This window comes from Phyllobates terribilis, unplaced genomic scaffold (genome assembly GCF_046119375.1).
Source record: "Phyllobates terribilis strain yellow unplaced genomic scaffold, ASM4611937v1 Scaffold_170__1_contigs__length_4071412, whole genome shotgun sequence".
NCBI lineage: Eukaryota > Metazoa > Chordata > Amphibia > Anura > Dendrobatidae > Phyllobates > Phyllobates terribilis.
Window position 1 is genome coordinate 491696 of NW_027362930.1, and position 21116 is coordinate 512811.

General features: G+C 43.9%; 11 non-coding genes and 1 pseudogene across 11 annotated transcripts; all 12 read right to left on the reverse strand.

Annotated features, from left to right (window-relative positions):
• Nucleotides 1–656: 656 nt before the first annotated feature.
• LOC141211685 (U2 spliceosomal RNA) lies at nucleotides 657–847 on the reverse strand. Its single transcript, XR_012281637.1, has one exon. It is a non-coding gene; the product is annotated as a U2 spliceosomal RNA (small nuclear RNA).
• A 2436-nt stretch (nucleotides 848–3283) lies between these two features.
• On the reverse strand, nucleotides 3284–3474 carry LOC141211751 (U2 spliceosomal RNA). Its single transcript, XR_012281683.1, has one exon. It is a non-coding gene; the product is annotated as a U2 spliceosomal RNA (small nuclear RNA).
• A 1115-nt stretch (nucleotides 3475–4589) lies between these two features.
• Nucleotides 4590–4781, reverse strand: LOC141211694 (U2 spliceosomal RNA). Its single transcript, XR_012281640.1, has one exon. It is a non-coding gene; the product is annotated as a U2 spliceosomal RNA (small nuclear RNA).
• A 6124-nt stretch (nucleotides 4782–10905) lies between these two features.
• Nucleotides 10906–11096, reverse strand: LOC141211763 (U2 spliceosomal RNA). Its single transcript, XR_012281691.1, has one exon. It is a non-coding gene; the product is annotated as a U2 spliceosomal RNA (small nuclear RNA).
• A 1115-nt stretch (nucleotides 11097–12211) lies between these two features.
• LOC141211775 (U2 spliceosomal RNA) lies at nucleotides 12212–12402 on the reverse strand. Its single transcript, XR_012281696.1, has one exon. It is a non-coding gene; the product is annotated as a U2 spliceosomal RNA (small nuclear RNA).
• Nucleotides 12403–13517: 1115 nt separating this feature from the next.
• On the reverse strand, nucleotides 13518–13708 carry LOC141211981 (U2 spliceosomal RNA). The gene has a single exon (XR_012281802.1). It is a non-coding gene; the product is annotated as a U2 spliceosomal RNA (small nuclear RNA).
• A 1115-nt stretch (nucleotides 13709–14823) lies between these two features.
• On the reverse strand, nucleotides 14824–15014 carry LOC141211786 (U2 spliceosomal RNA). The gene has a single exon (XR_012281704.1). It is a non-coding gene; the product is annotated as a U2 spliceosomal RNA (small nuclear RNA).
• A 1115-nt stretch (nucleotides 15015–16129) lies between these two features.
• Nucleotides 16130–16320, reverse strand: LOC141211797 (U2 spliceosomal RNA). The gene has a single exon (XR_012281714.1). It is a non-coding gene; the product is annotated as a U2 spliceosomal RNA (small nuclear RNA).
• Nucleotides 16321–17435: 1115 nt separating this feature from the next.
• LOC141211426 (U2 spliceosomal RNA) lies at nucleotides 17436–17626 on the reverse strand. Its single transcript, XR_012281401.1, has one exon. It is a non-coding gene; the product is annotated as a U2 spliceosomal RNA (small nuclear RNA).
• Nucleotides 17627–18741: 1115 nt separating this feature from the next.
• Nucleotides 18742–18924, reverse strand: LOC141211620 (U2 spliceosomal RNA). Its single transcript, XR_012281588.1, has one exon. It is a non-coding gene; the product is annotated as a U2 spliceosomal RNA (small nuclear RNA).
• Nucleotides 18925–19716: 792 nt separating this feature from the next.
• On the reverse strand, nucleotides 19717–19808 carry LOC141211857 (U2 spliceosomal RNA; annotated as a pseudogene).
• Nucleotides 19809–20923: 1115 nt separating this feature from the next.
• On the reverse strand, nucleotides 20924–21114 carry LOC141211809 (U2 spliceosomal RNA). Its single transcript, XR_012281719.1, has one exon. It is a non-coding gene; the product is annotated as a U2 spliceosomal RNA (small nuclear RNA).
• Nucleotides 21115–21116: the final 2 nt, after the last annotated feature.

Below are 21116 nucleotides of genomic sequence, written 5' to 3' on the forward strand. Positions count from 1 at the left end.
GATACCTGGCTGGCTGAATGTCGCTGAGAAGCTCACAGAGACCGCCATAAGCAACAGTTTAACAGAATGCCACAGACTAATCAACCAAACTTTTTGGGTTGGGTTCTCTTTTATAGTCTGCAGGCATTAAATGAAAGAAGTCAGTGTTCCAGCAGAAGGAGACAACGTTTCAGAAAAGGCATTGTAGCAAACCAAAAAAGAAATTTTAAGCGCAGCAGAGTAACCAGCGCACATACCTGTTAGCTCAGGTGAGTTTAAAAGGCTGCTGTTGATAACAAGGGCATTTGCTAAATAGATGGTGTGTGTGCAACAATATACTGAAAGGTCAATTATATTGTGCAGCTTATCTCACCACCTGTAGTTATTTAGGTGAAAGCTCCAAAATGCTTGCCTAATATGTCTGTTTATCCAAAAGGAAGTAAAAAGGGAGAGCTAGAAAGATAGCATTGCATCACATTACATGGCAATGCAATGCACAGTTGCTGAAGTTGAACCAAAATGAGCTTGTAATCTGGCTTCTGCAACTTTGAACATGAAAAATCCAATGAGGAGAAGAAAAGCAAAGCCAAAGAGTCCATCCCAAAATCCGACAAACAAGCAAAATGAACAAAAAACATTGAATTCAATTCTTTCTGATTTTAGAAACTGCATTAAAGAAGGGGTGCACCGGTCCTGGAGATACTGCAATACCAGGTCAATGCGTGGAGTGGACAGAGCAAGCTCTTTTTCCATCTCCCTGTTCTAAAAATCCATTTAATATATGGTCCCCAGATAGGGGACGTATCAGATATTAAACTGATAAGAACAGATTTTTTTTTTTTTTTTTCCAAACACTCAGAAATTAAGTTTTATAATCTTAAATCATATATCACTAAACTCAAGATTTTAGTTCCATCATCGTGTTTAGATATTATATTTATATTTTTTCATTTTAATTAATATATATAAAGTTAAACATAACAATTCCTTTACAGTTTCAACAGTTTCCAAACAAATCACAACTGACATTACTTCACCCGGTTTCCCAAACTAAATATCCCCTTTTTCCCTTTTACTTTCCTCCCAACAAAACCCCTTAACTTCTTTTCTTCCTCCTCATGCTCTAACCGCATCTGTTCCCAATCATACTCTTCCTCATCATCTCTGAAAGTCACCACCTTCTCCAAAACTTTACCCTTTTCCTCTTTTACTTCTTTCTTTTCACCAGATACTTTCCTTGATCCACAATTTTCCTGTACCGTTACCTTTTTCTTCACCTTTAAACTTTCAACTTCTTTTCCCTGCTTATTCTCCTCTATAATTATCGCATCAACTTCCTTCTTCATTTTATCACCAATATCTTCCTTTTGTCCTCCAAAGTTCTTTTCAAAAGTTCCTTTGCTGCTTTCCATGTAACAATACCCAGAACTCCCGTTTACCATAATCCTCCCATTGTGCAAATTTTCTTCTCCTGTTGTCCACACCAAAAAACGTCTCTTTCCGTTCCAAATACCAACTTTGTTCCTGTATAATTTCTGAAACTTTACCATCTTACATTTAGATTCCAAAAAAAACATTATCTCCTCTATTTCCACAAACGGATTGTCCATGTAAATTATCACACTCTTCGGTTTCCCCATGAATGATGCACTTACTCCAATTTTCCCAGAATCCTCTTCACTCCAGCATTTGAAAAAATGAATGCACTTTTCCTCAGAAACTAGAGTCACATCACAAACTTTACCTTGCTTTATTTCTTGCATACAGTAGATATCCTTCTCCAAAACTTCATGTTTCCTCAAAATTTCCAGAATCCATTTTTCTTCCAAAAAAGTTTCTTCCGTCTCCCGTTTCACAAAAAAACGTAAGCATCTCTTCTTTTTCCAAAACTCCATCTCAACAATCCGTTTTCCTTCCGTTTTTCCTTTTAATCCTCCAAATGTTGCCACCACAGCTATGTGTGGCGACAGTTGCCCCCCACAGCTATGTGTGGTGACAAGGTGATCGCCTCTCGTTGCCCAGGGACTAATCCGACTCCCTAATAGCAGCAGGGGGGTTTAGCTCCACCGATGAGTGTAGCGATCCCCCCAGGGCAAGGAGCCGGGTACCCCAAGCACCTCCCAGTCAAGACCAAGGCAGCAACCGCTAGATCACTGCACTTGATCTTAGCCAAAAGGCCGAGAAGCGATAACCAGAATTGGTTTCAAACTACGGAGCCACCCAAGGATCCTGAAAAGTCCATTTGTGGAGATGAGCTCCTGGACTCCCGTTAAGAAGACATGTTGTCAACCTCTAGATCCCTTACATGCCTGCACTTTTCGGCTTGCTGCTGCTGCAATCCACGCGTTTTAGATCTGCATAACTCCACCTCTTTAAACACAGCACCTTCACCCCCTGCTGTTCCCACCCGCCTCAACACCGTTGGAAGGGAGGAGAACCAATTAAGGCGGGGGGTGGGGTGGAACGAGCAGCTGTCTACCCTTAGCAGGAGGGCTCCTGATTACATACCTCTCCTGCTGCTGCTGCTGCTGGCTGTCCATTAGCAGACTGAAGGTGGCTGCTGCTGTGCACAGGTATATAAAGGCTCAGAGCCTATTATGACACGCGCAGCCAGCGTTCCATTGCCACATTCCATCTACTGCAGGCAGGATACCTGGCTGGCTGAATGTCGCTGAGAAGCTCACAGAGACCGCCATAAGCAACAGTTTAACAGAATGCCACAGACTAATCAACCAAACTTTTTGGGTTGGGTTCTCTTTTATAGTCTGCAGGCATTAAATGAAAGAAGTCAGTGTTCCAGCAGAAGGAGACAACGTTTCAGAAACGGCATTGTAGCAAACCAAAAAAGAAATTTTAAGCGCAGCAGAGTAACCAGCGCACATACCTGTTAGCTCAGGTGAGTTTAAAAGGCTGCTGTTGATAACAAGGGCATTTGCTAAATAGATGGTGTGTGTGCAACAATATACTGAAAGGTCAATTATATTGTGCAGCTTATCTCACCACCTGTAGTTATTTAGGTGAAAGCTCCAAAATGCTTGCCTAATATGTCTGTTTATCCAAAAGGAAGTAAAAAGGGAGAGCTAGAAAGATAGCATTGCATCACATTACATGGCAATGCAATGCACAGTTGCTGAAGTTGAACCAAAATGAGCTTGTAATCTGGCTTCTGCAACTTTGAACATGAAAAATCCAATGAGGAGAAGAAAAGCAAAGCCAAAGAGTCCATCCCAAAATCCGACAAACAAGCAAAATGAACAAAAAACATTGAATTCAATTCTTTCTGATTTTAGAAACTGCATTAAAGAAGGGGTGCACCGGTCCTGGAGATACTGCAATACCAGGTCAATGCGTGGAGTGGACAGAGCAAGCTCTTTTTCCATCTCCCTGTTCTAAAAATCCATTTAATATATGGTCCCCAGATAGGGGACGTATCAGATATTAAACTGATAAGAACAGATACTACACTTGATCTTAGCCAAAAGGCCGAGAAGCGATAACCAGAATTGGTTTCAAACTACGGAGCCACCCAAGGATCCTGAAAAGTCCATTTGTGGAGATGAGCTCCTGGACTCCCGTTAAGAAGACATGTTGTCAACCTCTAGATCCCTTACATGCCTGCACTTTTTGGCTTGCTGCTGCTGCAATCCACACGTTTTAGATCTGCATAACTCCACCTCTTTAAACACAGCACCTTCACCCCCTGCTGTTCCCACCCGCCTCAACACCGTTGGAAGGGAGGAGAACCAATTAAGGCGGGGGGTGGGGTGGAACGAGCAGCTGTCTACCCTTAGCAGGAGGGCTCCTGATTACATACCTCTCCTGCTGCTGCTGCTGCTGGCTGTCCAGCAGCAGACTGAAGGTGGCTGCTGCTGTGCACAGGTATATAAAGGCTCAGAGCCTATTATGACACGCGCAGCCAGCGTTCCATTGCCACATTCCATCTACTGCAGGCAGGATACCTGGCTGGCTGAATGTCGCTGAGAAGCTCACAGAGACCGCCATAAGCAACAGTTTAACAGAATGCCACAGACTAATCAACCAAACTTTTTGGGTTGGGTTCTCTTTTATAGTCTGCAGGCATTAAATGAAAGAAGTCAGTGTTCCAGCAGAAGGAGACAACGTTTCAGAAAAGGCATTGTAGCAAACCAAAAAAGAAATTTTAAGCGCAGCAGAGTAACCAGCGCACATACCTGTTAGCTCAGGTGAGTTTAAAAGGCTGCTGTTGATAACAAGGGCATTTGCTAAATAGATGGTGTGTGTGCAACAATATACTGAAAGGTCAATTATATTGTGCAGCTTATCTCACCACCTGTAGTTATTTAGGTGAAAGCTCCAAAATGCTTGCCTAATATGTCTGTTTATCCAAAAGGAAGTAAAAAGGGAGAGCTAGAAAGATAGCATTGCATCACATTACATGGCAATGCAATGCACAGTTGCTGAAGTTGAACCAAAATGAGCTTGTAATCTGGCTTCTGCAACTTTGAACATGAAAAATCCAATGAGGAGAAGAAAAGCAAAGCCAAAGAGTCCATCCCAAAATCCGACAAACAAGCAAAATGAACAAAAAACATTGAATTCAATTCTTTCTGATTTTAGAAACTGCATTAAAGAAGGGGTGCACCGGTCCTGGAGATACTGCAATACCAGGTCAATGCGTGGAGTGGACAGAGCAAGCTCTTTTTCCATCTCCCTGTTCTAAAAATCCATTTAATATATGGTCCCCAGATAGGGGACGTATCAGATATTAAACTGATAAGAACAGATTTTTTTTTTTTTTTCCCTCAGATGGGGAAATCCACGGTCTATAGTCACGACCAAAGGAACTTCCTTCCAAACAGCTGCATCATCTCAACGACACAAATGCTGCTCCCATCATCACCGGAAAATTTTTATTTCTTCTTTTTAAACCTTACACAGAAAACAAGATCAAGAAGTATTTACAAAATATCTCCACTTTTTAATTTTCCATATTCCCTCCGCATCCACTTCCCCTCTCCTCTTTTTGTCCCATAGGAAACACACATACATCTTCCCCATAATCACCTTCACACTATCCTTTACAGCAATTTCCTTCCTTTTAAACACATACACATTCCTCACATCCCATAACACTTCCTTTATACATGCAAGCATCAACCACAAGACTCTTTCCTTCGTCCCATCACATATTCCCAAACCAAACATAAACAACTCAAAGGACAACAAATTCACACCACACAATTCTTTACACAAAGGCCCCATTCTCCCAATCACATCTCTAGCATACTGGCAATTCCAAAAAACATGCAACACACTTTCCCTTCCACCACAGCCATTTCTTGGACACGTTTCACTCCTCACTAAACCTCTATTCCTCTGAAACTCTCTTACTGGCAACACTCCATGCAAAGACTGCCACACAACCTCACTCTGCTTATTTGTCATACCACCCATCCGCACCTTCTTCCATACTTTTTGCACATCACACCCTCTCACCAAATTTATTCCACTCTCCATTTCTCTACACTCAATCATCCTGTACACAGCCTTCTTATTTCCCAACAACCTCACATCCACATCACACAACTCATACTTCACCAAAAACTTATAAACCCACACATACCACACGGGCACCTCAAAAGCAACCGGACACCGCAAATCCCTCTCTCTCCACTTCAAACGAAAAGAATAAGCCCCAAATAAATATCCACACATACATGAAAACTTTCCATCGCCCATAATCACTTTCAGCACAAACACCACAATATTCACACCCAAAAAAACTTCTAAATTTGGAAAACCCAAACCACCTTTCTCCATACGCTTCACCAACACTTCCCTCCGCGCCCTCTCCATTTTAGAATTCCACAAAAAAACAAACAAAATCCTATTCAATCCTCTCAAAACCATATAACCTGGTGGAAACACAACTGCAACATATAAAAAAATAGGCAACACCACGCTTTTAATGACTAAGATTTTTCCAAAGAAAGTAAGGCTTCTCAACTTCCAAAAACATAACTTCTTTTCAACCTTCTCTTTCGCGTCATCCCAACTTTCTTTCCCATCCAATCTTTCTGAAAACTTCACTCCCAAAACCTTAATGGGCCCACTCACTACGTTCACACCTACATCTCTACTCAAAATACCACTTCCAAAAACCTTACACTCACTCTTTTCCCAATTCACTTTAAATGCAGACGCACCACAAAAGATAGACACTAACAACTTCACCCGCCTCACCGAACATTCAGAATCACATAATACACACACGTCATCCATATAACCACTCACCTTCCACTCTCTTCCTCCACCTCCCGGCACTTGCACACCTCGAACCACTTTATCCTTCCTCAACATACACAACAAAGGTTCAATTGCACAAATAAAAGCCACAGGGGATAACGGACACCCCTGCCTCACGCCCGAATGCACATTCACTCTCCTACCGACATAACCGTTCATTAAAACACAACTATAAATATCTGTATATAGACTTCTCACTCTCCCAACAAAATCAGCAGGAAAACCCATTCTCAGCAACACTCTAAACAAAAAACCATGCGACAACCTATCATACGCCTTTTCAAAATCCAGGCTCAACAAAAACACACTCTTCTTCCGGCTCATACAATCCCATAGACAATCTCTCAATATACACACACACTCGTGAATCCGTCTCCCAGGTACTGCACAACACTGCTCATCCCCAATCACACTCTCTATCACATCACGCATCCTATTTGCCATTAATTTTGCGTAGATCTTATAATCACAGTTCAATAATGTTATTGGCCTCCAGTTTTTCAGACTCTTCAAATCACCCTTTTTCGGAATCAATACAACCATACCTGCACGCATACTACCTGCCACCTCCATATTTTCCCACATATACTTACAAAAATCCACAAAATCACTCCCAATCACATCCCACATCATGCGGTAAAATTCTACTGGAAGACCATCCTCCCCCGGCGTCTTATTCAAAGCCATACTACACATAACCTTCCATACTTCATCACTTGTCACAGCATCCATCAGCCTCTCTCTTTCCGCCTCATTCAATTTACTCTCTAACGTACTCAAAACATCATTCTCCAAACACTCATCCCTCCACTTTACAGCATACAAATCCTCATAAAACTTTGCCACTTCCTCACACATATCCTCTCCACTCACCTCGCTTCCATCTGCTCCATTCAACACACACATATTTTGCTTTTTCCCAAAAACCTTCTTGAAAAAAAAACGTGAACATTTTTCATCATACTCCAAATTATCAACTTTTGCTCTAAAGACAATACTCCTCCCTTTTTCCAACAAGAACTCATGAACCTCCTTTTTCACTTGTAAAATATCCTCCTCCACCTCCATCCCTCCCTCCCTCAATTTATACAAGAAACTTAAACGTGCATTTAAACTCACAAAATGTCTCCTCTTGACTGCTGCCATCTTATAACCCAAATTTTTGAAAAAAATTTTTGTCTGTTTTTTAACCCAATCCCACCACCCACAAACATTCCGAAAACCATTTTTACACTCACACCACTCCTCATACCGTCTTGCATATTCCTTTCTTACTTCCTCATACTCCAATAACTTAACATTCAACTTCCACAAACCTTTCCCAAACACCCCATTCACATTCACATCCAACTCACACGACATGCACACATGATCTGAAAACAAAACATTCTCCTGCTTATAGTCAACAGGAATCATATTTTTTTAAATAAAACAGTAATCCAATCTAGATTGTATTCTTCCACTTTCGGAAAAGAAGGTATTTAACAAAGGCCTCACTTTACATACACTTTGCATATCATGCAAATCAAAATCACTAACCAACTCTAACAAAGTTTTCCCAGACACATCCACATTCACTCTCCCCACATCACAATTCATATCACCCACAATCACCACAGGCATTCTTCCCGGAACAAAAAGTTTAATTTTTTCAAATAACTTTTTCCGGTCATTTTTCTCCACCGGCGCATAAACATTAATAACACAAAATTTAACATTTTTATACTCAAAATTTGCTAAAATGCACCTCCCCACATCAATCACCACATAATCACTCAAAACCACCTCCCTCCCTTTAACTAAAATCCCCACACCATCATTTTTATTACATGCACTCCCCGACCACACAGATGCTCCATGAGACCATTCATCTCCTCTCACCCCATCCACCACTCCACACTCTTGCAAACAAAAAATCGATGCATTCTTCATAGCCAAAAAATCAAAAATTGCAGCCCTCCTGGCCTTATTTTTAAACACTCTCACATTTTGTGAAATTATAGTAAAACCCATTTTTTCCTTTTTTAAACCTCCTAAAAAAAACGAAAACAGAAAAGTTACAAAAACACTACAAAAACTCCACTCACAAGAAAAAGCATTTGACTTAAGTCAAAGCTTATAATAGGCATTATCACGCATATTGCAAGGCAACCTTAACCAGCACCCCCACTATCTTCTTCCACCATCTGAACCGAGCAACTCGTTTCCGAGCCGCTAGCAGCATCACCATCACCCTACCTTGCTTTCTTGGCACCCACTTTTCGCTGCGGTGCCTTGATATCTTCTTCATCATTTGCCCCACCACCCTCCCTGTGACACTTTCTACTCCCCCCACCCTCATCGGAGAAGTACTCCTCAATATTCTCAGGATCTGAAGGGTGTGATGACCCTTCCCCAGTTTCCATACAATCTGCAGCATCTACAACGTCCTGAAAGTCCAACGTATCCGGACACCTTCCTTCTCCCGCTGCATTCATCTGCCCCTCCATTCTCCTCAATTCTTTCACAAGCTCCTTCTCCATTTTAGGTGCCTTTTTCTCCTTCTGGTAAGCAGGCCTCAGACTCACAGTTTCAGGGGCAGACCTTTCACTCCGCCTCCTCTGCTCTCTCTCCATTCTAGCAGTTTCTCTTTCTATCTGCTGCAAAACCCTCCTCTCCTCCTCCTCCTTTTTCCTCTCCTTATCAGTTTTCCTGGGCACACCCTGCGGGCAATCTTTAAACATGTGCTCACCACTTCCACACATGTCACAAGCCTTGGGCTTCGGGCACGCACTTGCCACATGCCCCTCCTCTTTGCAGTTACGGCAACGTTGCCCTTTCTTACATGCATCCTGCACATGTCCAAAGCAGTAACATTTCCTGCAATACATAGGCTGCCCTACATAGTAAAGGAAGCCCCTATGTCCCGCCACAGAAAAATTCGCAGGAGGATGTCTAAAGCCTCCCACACTTCCAGGATCCTTCTTCAGTTTCACCCGAAACTTGTATTTGCAGTTGAAAATACCTAAAGAATTAAACTGCTTTTCCCCTTTACGCACATAATCACAGTACCGTGCAAGGAAGCCTTCAAGCAATGCTGGCTCAGTAAAAGGGTTATAAACTGTTACCCACACAATCTTTTCTTGAAGTCCAAACAAGGGTTCAAACCACACCCCTTCCAAGAAAGGATCATCAGTGTGACTCCGAAGCCACTCAAACACATCAAGGCAGGTATTTTCTTCTACAAAAGTCACGTCATATGTACCTGATTTAGGAAACTCGTTGACGCTGTAGAAGTCGCCTCGTTTTGCTCCAGCTTTTCCTTCCAAAAGTTTCTCCACGATGAAGGACACATTATTCCTCTCGGAAACTGATGGATCCACTCCAATTCGGATAGTATTCTTCACGAAGTTCATCTTCAAAACCTGTCGGTATAATACCACAGAAAATCGCCAAATCCTTTCGCAAAAAGGCCTGGATTCCTCCAGAGAACTCGCACCTATCAGGCTGCAACCAAATGGTCTTAGCCAAAAGGCCGAGAAGCGATAACCAGAATTGGTTTCAAACTACGGAGCCACCCAAGGATCCTGAAAAGTCCATTTGTGGAGATGAGCTCCTGGACTCCCGTTAAGAAGACATGTTGTCAACCTCTAGATCCCTTACATGCCTGCACTTTTCGGCTTGCTGCTGCTGCAATCCACGCGTTTTAGATCTGCATAACTCCACCTCTTTAAACACAGCACCTTCACCCCCTGCTGTTCCCACCCGCCTCAACACCGTTGGAAGGGAGGAGAACCAATTAAGGCGGGGGGTGGGGTGGAACGAGCAGCTGTCTACCCTTAGCAGGAGGGCTCCTGATTACATACCTCTCCTGCTGCTGCTGCTGCTGGCTGTCCAGCAGCAGACTGAAGGTGGCTGCTGCTGTGCACAGGTATATAAAGGCTCAGAGCCTATTATGACACGCGCAGCCAGCGTTCCATTGCCACATTCCATCTACTGCAGGCAGGATACCTGGCTGGCTGAATGTCGCTGAGAAGCTCACAGAGACCGCCATAAGCAACAGTTTAACAGAATGCCACAGACTAATCAACCAAACTTTTTGGGTTGGGTTCTCTTTTATAGTCTGCAGGCATTAAATGAAAGAAGTCAGTGTTCCAGCAGAAGGAGACAACGTTTCAGAAAAGGCATTGTAGCAAACCAAAAAAGAAATTTTAAGCGCAGCAGAGTAACCAGCGCACATACCTGTTAGCTCAGGTGAGTTTAAAAGGCTGCTGTTGATAACAAGGGCATTTGCTAAATAGATGGTGTGTGTGCAACAATATACTGAAAGGTCAATTATATTGTGCAGCTTATCTCACCACCTGTAGTTATTTAGGTGAAAGCTCCAAAATGCTTGCCTAATATGTCTGTTTATCCAAAAGGAAGTAAAAAGGGAGAGCTAGAAAGATAGCATTGCATCACATTACATGGCAATGCAATGCACAGTTGCTGAAGTTGAACCAAAATGAGCTTGTAATCTGGCTTCTGCAACTTTGAACATGAAAAATCCAATGAGGAGAAGAAAAGCAAAGCCAAAGAGTCCATCCCAAAATCCGACAAACAAGCAAAATGAACAAAAAACATTGAATTCAATTCTTTCTGATTTTAGAAACTGCATTAAAGAAGGGGTGCACCGGTCCTGGAGATACTGCAATACCAGGTCAATGCGTGGAGTGGACAGAGCAAGCTCTTTTTCCATCTCCCTGTTCTAAAAATCCATTTAATATATGGTCCCCAGATAGGGGACGTATCAGATATTAAACTGATAAGAACAGATACTACACTTGATCTTAGCCAAAAGGCCGAGAAGCGATAACCAGAATTGGTTTCAAACTACGGAGCCACCCAAGGATCCTGAAAAGTCCATTTGTGGAGATGAGCTCCTGGACTCCCGTTAAGAAGACATGTTGTCAACCTCTAGATCCCTTACATGCCTGCACTTTTCGGCTTGCTGCTGCTGCAATCCACGCGTTTTAGATCTGCATAACTCCACCTCTTTAAACACAGCACCTTCACCCCCTGCTGTTCCCACCCGCCTCAACACCGTTGGAAGGGAGGAGAACCAATTAAGGCGGGGGGTGGGGTGGAACGAGCAGCTGTCTACCCTTAGCAGGAGGGCTCCTGATTACATACCTCTCCTGCTGCTGCTGCTGCTGGCTGTCCAGCAGCAGACTGAAGGTGGCTGCTGCTGTGCACAGGTATTTAAAGGCTCAGAGCCTATTATGACACGCGCAGCCAGCGTTCCATTGCCACATTCCATCTACTGCAGGCAGGATACCTGGCTGGCTGAATGTCGCTGAGAAGCTCACAGAGACCGCCATAAGCAACAGTTTAACAGAATGCCACAGACTAATCAACCAAACTTTTTGGGTTGGGTTCTCTTTTATAGTCTGCAGGCATTAAATGAAAGAAGTCAGTGTTCCAGCAGAAGGAGACAACGTTTCAGAAAAGGCATTGTAGCAAACCAAAAAAGAAATTTTAAGCGCAGCAGAGTAACCAGCGCACATACCTGTTAGCTCAGGTGAGTTTAAAAGGCTGCTGTTGATAACAAGGGCATTTGCTAAATAGATGGTGTGTGTGCAACAATATACTGAAAGGTCAATTATATTGTGCAGCTTATCTCACCACCTGTAGTTATTTAGGTGAAAGCTCCAAAATGCTTGCCTAATATGTCTGTTTATCCAAAAGGAAGTAAAAAGGGAGAGCTAGAAAGATAGCATTGCATCACATTACATGGCAATGCAATGCACAGTTGCTGAAGTTGAACCAAAATGAGCTTGTAATCTGGCTTCTGCAACTTTGAACATGAAAAATCCAATGAGGAGAAGAAAAGCAAAGCCAAAGAGTCCATCCCAAAATCCGACAAACAAGCAAAATGAACAAAAAACATTGAATTCAATTCTTTCTGATTTTAGAAACTGCATTAAAGAAGGGGTGCACCGGTCCTGGAGATACTGCAATACCAGGTCAATGCGTGGAGTGGACAGAGCAAGCTCTTTTTCCATCTCCCTGTTCTAAAAATCCATTTAATATATGGTCCCCAGATAGGGGACGTATCAGATATTAAACTGATAAGAACAGATACTACACTTGATCTTAGCCAAAAGGCCGAGAAGCGATAACCAGAATTGGTTTCAAACTACGGAGCCACCCAAGGATCCTGAAAAGTCCATTTGTGGAGATGAGCTCCTGGACTCCCGTTAAGAAGACATGTTGTCAACCTCTAGATCCCTTACATGCCTGCACTTTTCGGCTTGCTGCTGCTGAAATCCACGCGTTTTAGATCTGCATAACTCCACCTCTTTAAACACAGCACCTTCACCCCCTGCTGTTCCCACCCGCCTCAACACCGTTGGAAGGGAGGAGAACCAATTAAGGCGGGGGGTGGGGTGGAACGAGCAGCTGTCTACCCTTAGCAGGAGGGCTCCTGATTACATACCTCTCCTGCTGCTGCTGCTGCTGGCTGTCCAGCAGCAGACTGAAGGTGGCTGCTGCTGTGCACAGGTATATAAAGGCTCAGAGCCTATTATGACACGCGCAGCCAGCGTTCCATTGCCACATTCCATCTACTGCAGGCAGGATACCTGGCTGGCTGAATGTCGCTGAGAAGCTCACAGAGACCGCCATAAGCAACAGTTTAACAGAATGCCACAGACTAATCAACCAAACTTTTTGGGTTGGGTTCTCTTTTATAGTCTGCAGGCATTAAATGAAAGAAGTCAGTGTTCCAGCAGAAGGAGACAACGTTTCAGAAAAGGCATTGTAGCAAACCAAAAAAGAAATTTTAAGCGCAGCAGAGTAACCAGCGCACATACCTGTTAGCTCAGGTGAGTTTAAAAGGCTGCTGTTGATAACAAGGGCATTTGCTAAATAGATGGTGTGTGTGCAACAATATACTGAAAGGTCAATTATATTGTGCAGCTTATCTCACCACCTGTAGTTATTTAGGTGAAAGCTCCAAAATGCTTGCCTAATATGTCTGTTTATCCAAAAGGAAGTAAAAAGGGATAGCTAGAAAGATAGCATTGCATCACATTACATGGCAATGCAATGCACAGTTGCTGAAGTTGAACCAAAATGAGCTTGTAATCTGGCTTCTGCAACTTTGAACATGAAAAATCCAATGAGGAGAAGAAAAGCAAAGCCAAAGAGTCCATCCCAAAATCCGACAAACAAGCAAAATGAACAAAAAACATTGAATTCAATTCTTTCTGATTTTAGAAACTGCATTAAAGAAGGGGTGCACCGGTCCTGGAGATACTGCAATACCAGGTCAATGCGTGGAGTGGACAGAGCAAGCTCTTTTTCCATCTCCCTGTTCTAAAAATCCATTTAATATATGGTCCCCAGATAGGGGACATATCAGATATTAAACTGATAAGAACAGATACTACACTTGATCTTAGCCAAAAGGCCGAGAAGCGATAACCAGAATTGGTTTCAAACTACGGAGCCACCCAAGGATCAGGAAAAGTCCATTTGTGGAGATGAGCTCCTGGACTCCCGTTAAGAAGACATGTTGTCAACCTCTAGATCCCTTACATGCCTGCACTTTTCGGCTTGCTGCTGCTGCAATCCACGCGTTTTAGATCTGCATAACTCCACCTCTTTAAACACAGCACCTTCACCCCCTGCTGTTCCCACCCGCCTCAACACCGTTGGAAGGGAGGAGAACCAATTAAGGCGGGGGGTGGGGTGGAACGAGCAGCTGTCTACCCTTAGCAGGAGGGCTCCTGATTACATACCTCTCCTGCTGCTGCTGCTGCTGGCTGTCCAGCAGCAGACTGAAGGTGGCTGCTGCTGTGCACAGGTATATAAAGGCTCAGAGCCTATTATGACACGCGCAGCCAGCGTTCCATTGCCACATTCCATCTACTGCAGGCAGGATACCTGGCTGGCTGAATGTCGCTGAGAAGCTCACAGAGACCGCCATAAGCAACAGTTTAACAGAATGCCACAGACTAATCAACCAAACTTTTTGGGTTGGGTTCTCTTTTATAGTCTGCAGGCATTAAATGAAAGAAGTCAGTGTTCCAGCAGAAGGAGACAACGTTTCAGAAAAGGCATTGTAGCAAACCAAAAAAGAAATTTTAAGCGCAGCAGAGTAACCAGCGCACATACCTGTTAGCTCAGGTGAGTTTAAAAGGCTGCTGTTGATAACAAGGGCATTTGCTAAATAGATGGTGTGTGTGCAACAATATACTGAAAGGTCAATTATATTGTGCAGCTTATCTCACCACCTGTAGTTATTTAGGTGAAAGCTCCAAAATGCTTGCCTAATATGTCTGTTTATCCAAAAGGAAGTAAAAAGGGAGAGCTAGAAAGATAGCATTGCATCACATTACATGGCAATGCAATGCACAGTTGCTGAAGTTGAACCAAAATGAGCTTGTAATCTGGCTTCTGCAACTTTGAACATGAAAAATCCAATGAGGAGAAGAAAAGCAAAGCCAAAGAGTCCATCCCAAAATCCGACAAACAAGCAAAATGAACAAAAAACATTGAATTCAATTCTTTCTGATTTTAGAAACTGCATTAAAGAAGGGGTGCACCGGTCCTGGAGATACTGCAATACCAGGTCAATGCGTGGAGTGGACAGAGCAAGCTCTTTTTCCATCTCCCTGTTCTAAAAATCCATTTAATATATGGTCCCCAGATAGGGGACGTATCAGATATTAAACTGATAAGAACAGATACTACACTTGATCTTAGCCAAAAGGCCGAGAAGCGATAACCAGAATTGGTTTCAAACTACGGAGCCACCCAAGGATCCTGAAAAGTCCATTTGTGGAGATGAGCTCCTGGACTCCCGTTAAGAAGACATGTTGTCAACCTCTAGATCCCTTACATGCCTGCACTTTTCGGCTTGCTGCTGCTGCAATCCACGCGTTTTAGATCTGCATAACTCCACCTCTTTAAACACAGCACCTTCACCCCCTGCTGTTCCCACCCGCCTCAACACCGTTGGAAGGGAGGAGAACCAATTAAGGCGGGGGGTGGGGTGGAACGAGCAGCTGTCTACCCTTAGCAGGAGGGCTCCTGATTACATACCTCTCCTGCTGCTGCTGCTGCTGGCTGTCCAGCAGCAGACTGAAGGTGGCTGCTGCTGTGCACAGGTATATAAAGGCTCAGAGCCTATTATGACACGCGCAGCCAGCGTTCCATTGCCACATTCCATCTACTGCAGGCAGGATACCTGGCTGGCTGAATGTCGCTGAGAAGCTCACAGAGACCGCCATAAGCAACAGTTTAACAGAATGCCACAGACTAATCAACCAAACTTTTTGGGTTGGGTTCTCTTTTATAGTCTGCAGGCATTAAATGAAAGAAGTCAGTGTTCCAGCAGAAGGAGACAACGTTTCAGAAAAGGCATTGTAGCAAACCAAAAAAGAAATTTTAAGCACAGCAGAGTAACCAGCGCACATACCTGTTAGCTCAGGTGAGTTTAAAAGGCTGCTGTTGATAACAAGGGCATTTGCTAAATAGATGGTGTGTGTGCAACAATATACTGAAAGGTCAATTATATTGTGCAGCTTATCTCACCACCTGTAGTTATTTAGGTGAAAGCTCCAAAATGCTTGCCTAATATGTCTGTTTATCCAAAAGGAAGTAAAAAGGGAGAGCTAGAAAGATAGCATTGCATCACATTACATGGCAATGCAATGCACAGTTGCTGAAGTTGAACCAAAATGAGCTTGTAATCTGGCTTCTGCAACTTTGAACATGAAAAATCCAATGAGGAGAAGAAAAGCAAAGCCAAAGAGTCCATCCCAAAATCCGACAAACAAGCAAAATGAACAAAAAACATTGAATTCAATTCTTTCTGATTTTAGAAACTGCATTAAAGAAGGGGTGCACCGGTCCTGGAGATACTGCAATACCAGGTCAATGCGTGGAGTGGACAGAGCAAGCTCTTTTTCCATCTCCCTGTTCTAAAAATCCATTTAATATATGGTCCCCAGATAGGGGACGTATCAGATATTAAACTGATAAGAACAGATACTACACTTGATCTTAGCCAAAAGGCCGAGAAGCGATAACCAGAATTGGTTTCAAACTACGGAGCCACCCAAGGATCCTGAAAAGTCCATTTGTGGAGATGAGCTCCTGGACTCCCGTTAAGAAGACATGTTGTCAACCTCTAGATCCCTTACATGCCTGCACTTTTCGGCTTGCTGCTGCTGCAATCCACGCGTTTTAGATCTGCATAACTCCACCTCTTTAAACACAGCACCTTCACCCCCTGCTGTTCCCACCCGCCTCAACACCGTTGGAAGGGAGGAGAACCAATTAAGGCGGGGGGTGGGGTGGAACGAGCAGCTGTCTACCCTTAGCAGGAGGGCTCCTGATTACATACCTCTCCTGCTGCTGCTGCTGCTGGCTGTCCAGCAGCAGACTGAAGGTGGCTGCTGCTGTGCACAGGTATATAAAGGCTCAGAGCCTATTATGACACGCGCAGCCAGCGTTCCATTGCCACATTCCATCTACTGCAGGCAGGATACCTGGCTGGCTGAATGTCGCTGAGAAGCTCACAGAGACCGCCATAAGCAACAGTTTAACAGAATGCCACAGACTAATCAACCAAACTTTTTGGGTTGGGTTCTCTTTTATAGTCTGCAGGCATTAAATGAAAGAAGTCAGTGTTCCAGCAGAAGGAGACAACGTTTCAGAAAAGGCATTGTAGCAAACCAAAAAAGAAATTTTAAGCGCAGCAGAGTAACCAGCGCACATACCTGTTAGCTCAGGTGAGTTTAAAAGGCTGCTGTTGATAACAAGGGCATTTGCTAAATAGATGGTGTGTGTGCAACAATATACTGAAAGGTCAATTATATTGTGCAGCTTATCTCACCACCTGTAGTTATTTAGGTGAAAGCTCCAAAATGCTTGCCTAATATGTCTGTTTATCCAAAAGGAAGTAAAAAGGGAGAGCTAGAAAGATAGCATTGCATCACATTACATGGCAATGCAATGCACAGTTGCTGAAGTTGAACCAAAATGAGCTTGTAATCTGGCTTCTGCAACTTTGAACATGAAAAATCCAATGAGGAGAAGAAAAGCAAAGCCAAAGAGTCCATCCCAAAATCCGACAAACAAGCAAAATGAACAAAAAACATTGAATTCAATTCTTTCTGATTTTAGAAACTGCATTAAAGAAGGGGTGCACCGGTCCTGGAGATACTGCAATACCAGGTCAATGCATGGAGTGGACAGAGCAAGCTCTTTTTCCATCTCCCTGTTCTAAAAATCCATTTAATATATGGTCCCCAGATAGGGGACGTATCAGATATTAAACTGATAAGAACAGATACTACACTTGATCTTAGCCAAAAGGCCGAGAAGCGATAACCAGAATTGGTTTCAAACTACGGAGCCACCCAAGGATCCTGAAAAGTCCATTTGTGGAGATGAGCTCCTGGACTCCCGTTAAGAAGACATGTTGTCAACCTCTAGATCCCTTACATGCCTGCACTTTTCGGCTTGCTGCTGCTGCAATCCACGCGTTTTAGATCTGCATAACTCCACCTCTTTAAACACAGCACCTTCACCCCCTGCTGTTCCCACCCGCCTCAACACCGTTGGAAGGGAGGAGAACCAATTAAGGCGGGGGGTGGGGTGGAACGAGCAGCTGTCTACCCTTAGCAGGAGGGCTCCTGATTACATACCTCTCCTGCTGCTGCTGCTGCTGGCTGTCCAGCAGCAGACTGAAGGTGGCTGCTGCTGTGCACAGGTATATAAAGGCTCAGAGCCTATTATGACACGCGCAGCCAGCGTTCCATTGCCACATTCCATCTACTGCAGGCAGGATACCTGGCTGGCTGAATGTCGCTGAGAAGCTCACAGAGACCGCCATAAGCAACAGTTTAACAGAATGCCACAGACTAATCAACCAAACTTTTTGGGTTGGGTTCTCTTTTATAGTCTGCAGGCATTAAATGAAAGAAGTCAGTGTTCCAGCAGAAGGAGACAACGTTTCAGAAAAGGCATTGTAGCAAACCAAAAAAGAAATTTTAAGCGCAGCAGAGTAACCAGCGCACATACCTGTTAGCTCAGGTGAGTTTAAAATGCTGCTGTTGATAACAAGGGCATTTGCTAAATAGATGGTGTGTGTGCAACAATATACTGAAAGGTCAATTATATTGTGCAGCTTATCTCACCACCTGTAGTTATTTAGGTGAAAGCTCCAAAATGCTTGCCTAATATGTCTGTTTATCCAAAAGGAAGTAAAAAGGGAGAGCTAGAAAGATAGCATTGCATCACATTACATGGCAATGCAATGCACAGTTGCTGAAGTTGAACCAAAATGAGCTTGTAATCTGGCTTCTGCAACTTTGAACATGAAAAATCCAATGAGGAGAAGAAAAGCAAAGCCAAAGAGTCCATCCCAAAATCCGACAAACAAGCAAAATGAACAAAAAACATTGAATTCAATTCTTTCTGATTTTAGAAACTGCATTAAAGAAGGGGTGCACCGGTCCTGGAGATACTGCAATACCAGGTCAATGCGTGGAGTGGACAGAGCAAGCTCTTTTTCCATCTCCCTGTTCTAAAAATCCATTTAATATATGGTCCCCAGATAGGGGACGTATCAGATATTAAACTGATAAGAACAGATTTTTTTTTTTATCGAAAGCCCGAATTCGTGTACAAAACCCGAGTGCGCTTAAAAAAGTGACAAGTGCCACAAAAAAAGTGCACTAGGATGCTGATCTTCTTGAAACCCTCTCCAAAAGGAGAAGGGTCCCCCAAACCATTCCCCGTCCCTCCGAGCCAGAAGGCCACAGCGAGGAACAGGGACAAATAGCCACCTCCAGCCGGAGCCAGAGGCGACCCAATCTTACCCCCAATACCTGCCCGAGTTCTCACCCGAGCAAGGCACTGGGAGCCAAAGACTGTGCTCCCCTCCCGGAAGAGGGGAGCCAACAACGCTCTCCTCCCGAAAGAGGAGAGCCAGGGGGGTTCAGGGGGGAGCGGAACCTGATGGCCACACACTCCCCCCCTAGACCTGCCAAGAGAGGAACCCGTAAGGGAACCGCATCCCGACAAAATCCTAGTAAGGACGTGGACACACGTGAAAAAGTGGACACACAGTGACAAAAAAAATTAAATAAATAGTGAAGGTTTCACAGTATAATACTGCCCGGACCTTCGACCGGGAATTGAAAAATTCCCCATCCTAAGGCCAGAAGGCCCGGAATAAGGGTGTGTGTGAAGAAAGAAATATTGAAGTGCTAGTGCAAATATGCCATAAACTCAAGTGGGGTTCCCAATCCCAGTGAGTTAAGGCACCCCAGGGTCACCACTCCTGGGGCACTTCACACTTCGGGCTTTCGATCTTCCCCGGCCCAATGGCGTCGATCCTGGGGGGCCATGCTTTCCACCAGATGACTATATTAGCCAACTGGCGTACTAACAAGCGCCTAAGCCCCAGTGTGCATAATGTATCAATCTACTAGGGCGGCCAACATCCAAAACCGCCTTTTCGAAAGATACTACACTTGATCTTAGCCAAAAGGCCGAGAAGCGATAACCAGAATTGGTTTCAAACTACGGAGCCACCCAAGGATCCTGAAAAGTCCATTTGTGGAGATGAGCTCCTGGACTCCCGTTAAGAAGACATGTTGTCAACCTCTAGATCCCTTACATGCCTGCACTTTTCGGCTTGCTGCTGCTGCAATCCACGCGTTTTAGATCTGCATAACTCCACCTCTTTAAACACAGCACCTTCACCCCCTGCTGTTCCCACCCGCCTCAACACCGTTGGAAGGGAGGAGAACCAATTAAGGCGGGGGGTGGGGTGGAACGAGCAGCTGTCTACCCTTAGCAGGAGGGCTCCTGATTACATACCTCTCCTGCTGCTGCTGCTGCTGGCTGTCCAGCAGCAGACTGAAGGTGGCTGCTGCTGTGCACAGGTATATAAAGGCTCAGAGCCTATTATGACACGCGCAGCCAGCGTTCCATTGCCACATTCCATCTACTGCAGGCAGGATACCTGGCTGGCTGAATGTCGCTGAGAAGCTCACAGAGACCGCCATAAGCAACAGTTTAACAGAATGCCACAGACTAATCAACCAAACTTTTTGGGTTGGGTTCTCTTTTATAGTCTGCAGGCATTAAATGAAAGAAGTCAGTGTTCCAGCAGAAGGAGACAACGTTTCAGAAAAGGCATTGTAGCAAACCAAAAAAGAAATTTTAAGCGCAGCAGAGTAACCAGCGCACATACCTGTTAGCTCAGGTGAGTTTAAAAGGCTGCTGTTGATAACAAGGGCATTTGCTAAATAGATGGTGTGTGTGCAACAATATACTGAAAGGTCAATTATATTGTGCAGCTTATCTCACCACCTGTAGTTATTTAGGTGAAAGCTCCAAAATGCTTGCCTAATATGTCTGTTTATCCAAAAGGAAGTAAAAAGGGAGAGCTAGAAAGATAGCATTGCATCACATTACATGGCAATGCAATGCACAGTTGCTGAAGTTGAACCAAAATGAGCTTGTAATCTGGCTTCTGCAACTTTGAACATGAAAAATCCAATGAGGAGAAGAAAAGCAAAGCCAAAGAGTCCATCCCAAAATCCGACAAACAAGCAAAATGAACAAAAAACATTGAATTCAATTCTTTCTGATTTTAGAAACTGCATTAAAGAAGGGGTGCACCGGTCCTGGAGATACTGCAATACCAGGTCAATGCGTGGAGTGGACAGAGCAAGCTCTTTTTCCATCTCCCTGTTCTAAAAATCCATTTAATATATGGTCCCCAGATAGGGGACGTATCAGATATTAAACTGATAAGAACAGATACTACACTTGATCTTAGCCAAAAGGCCGAGAAGCGATAA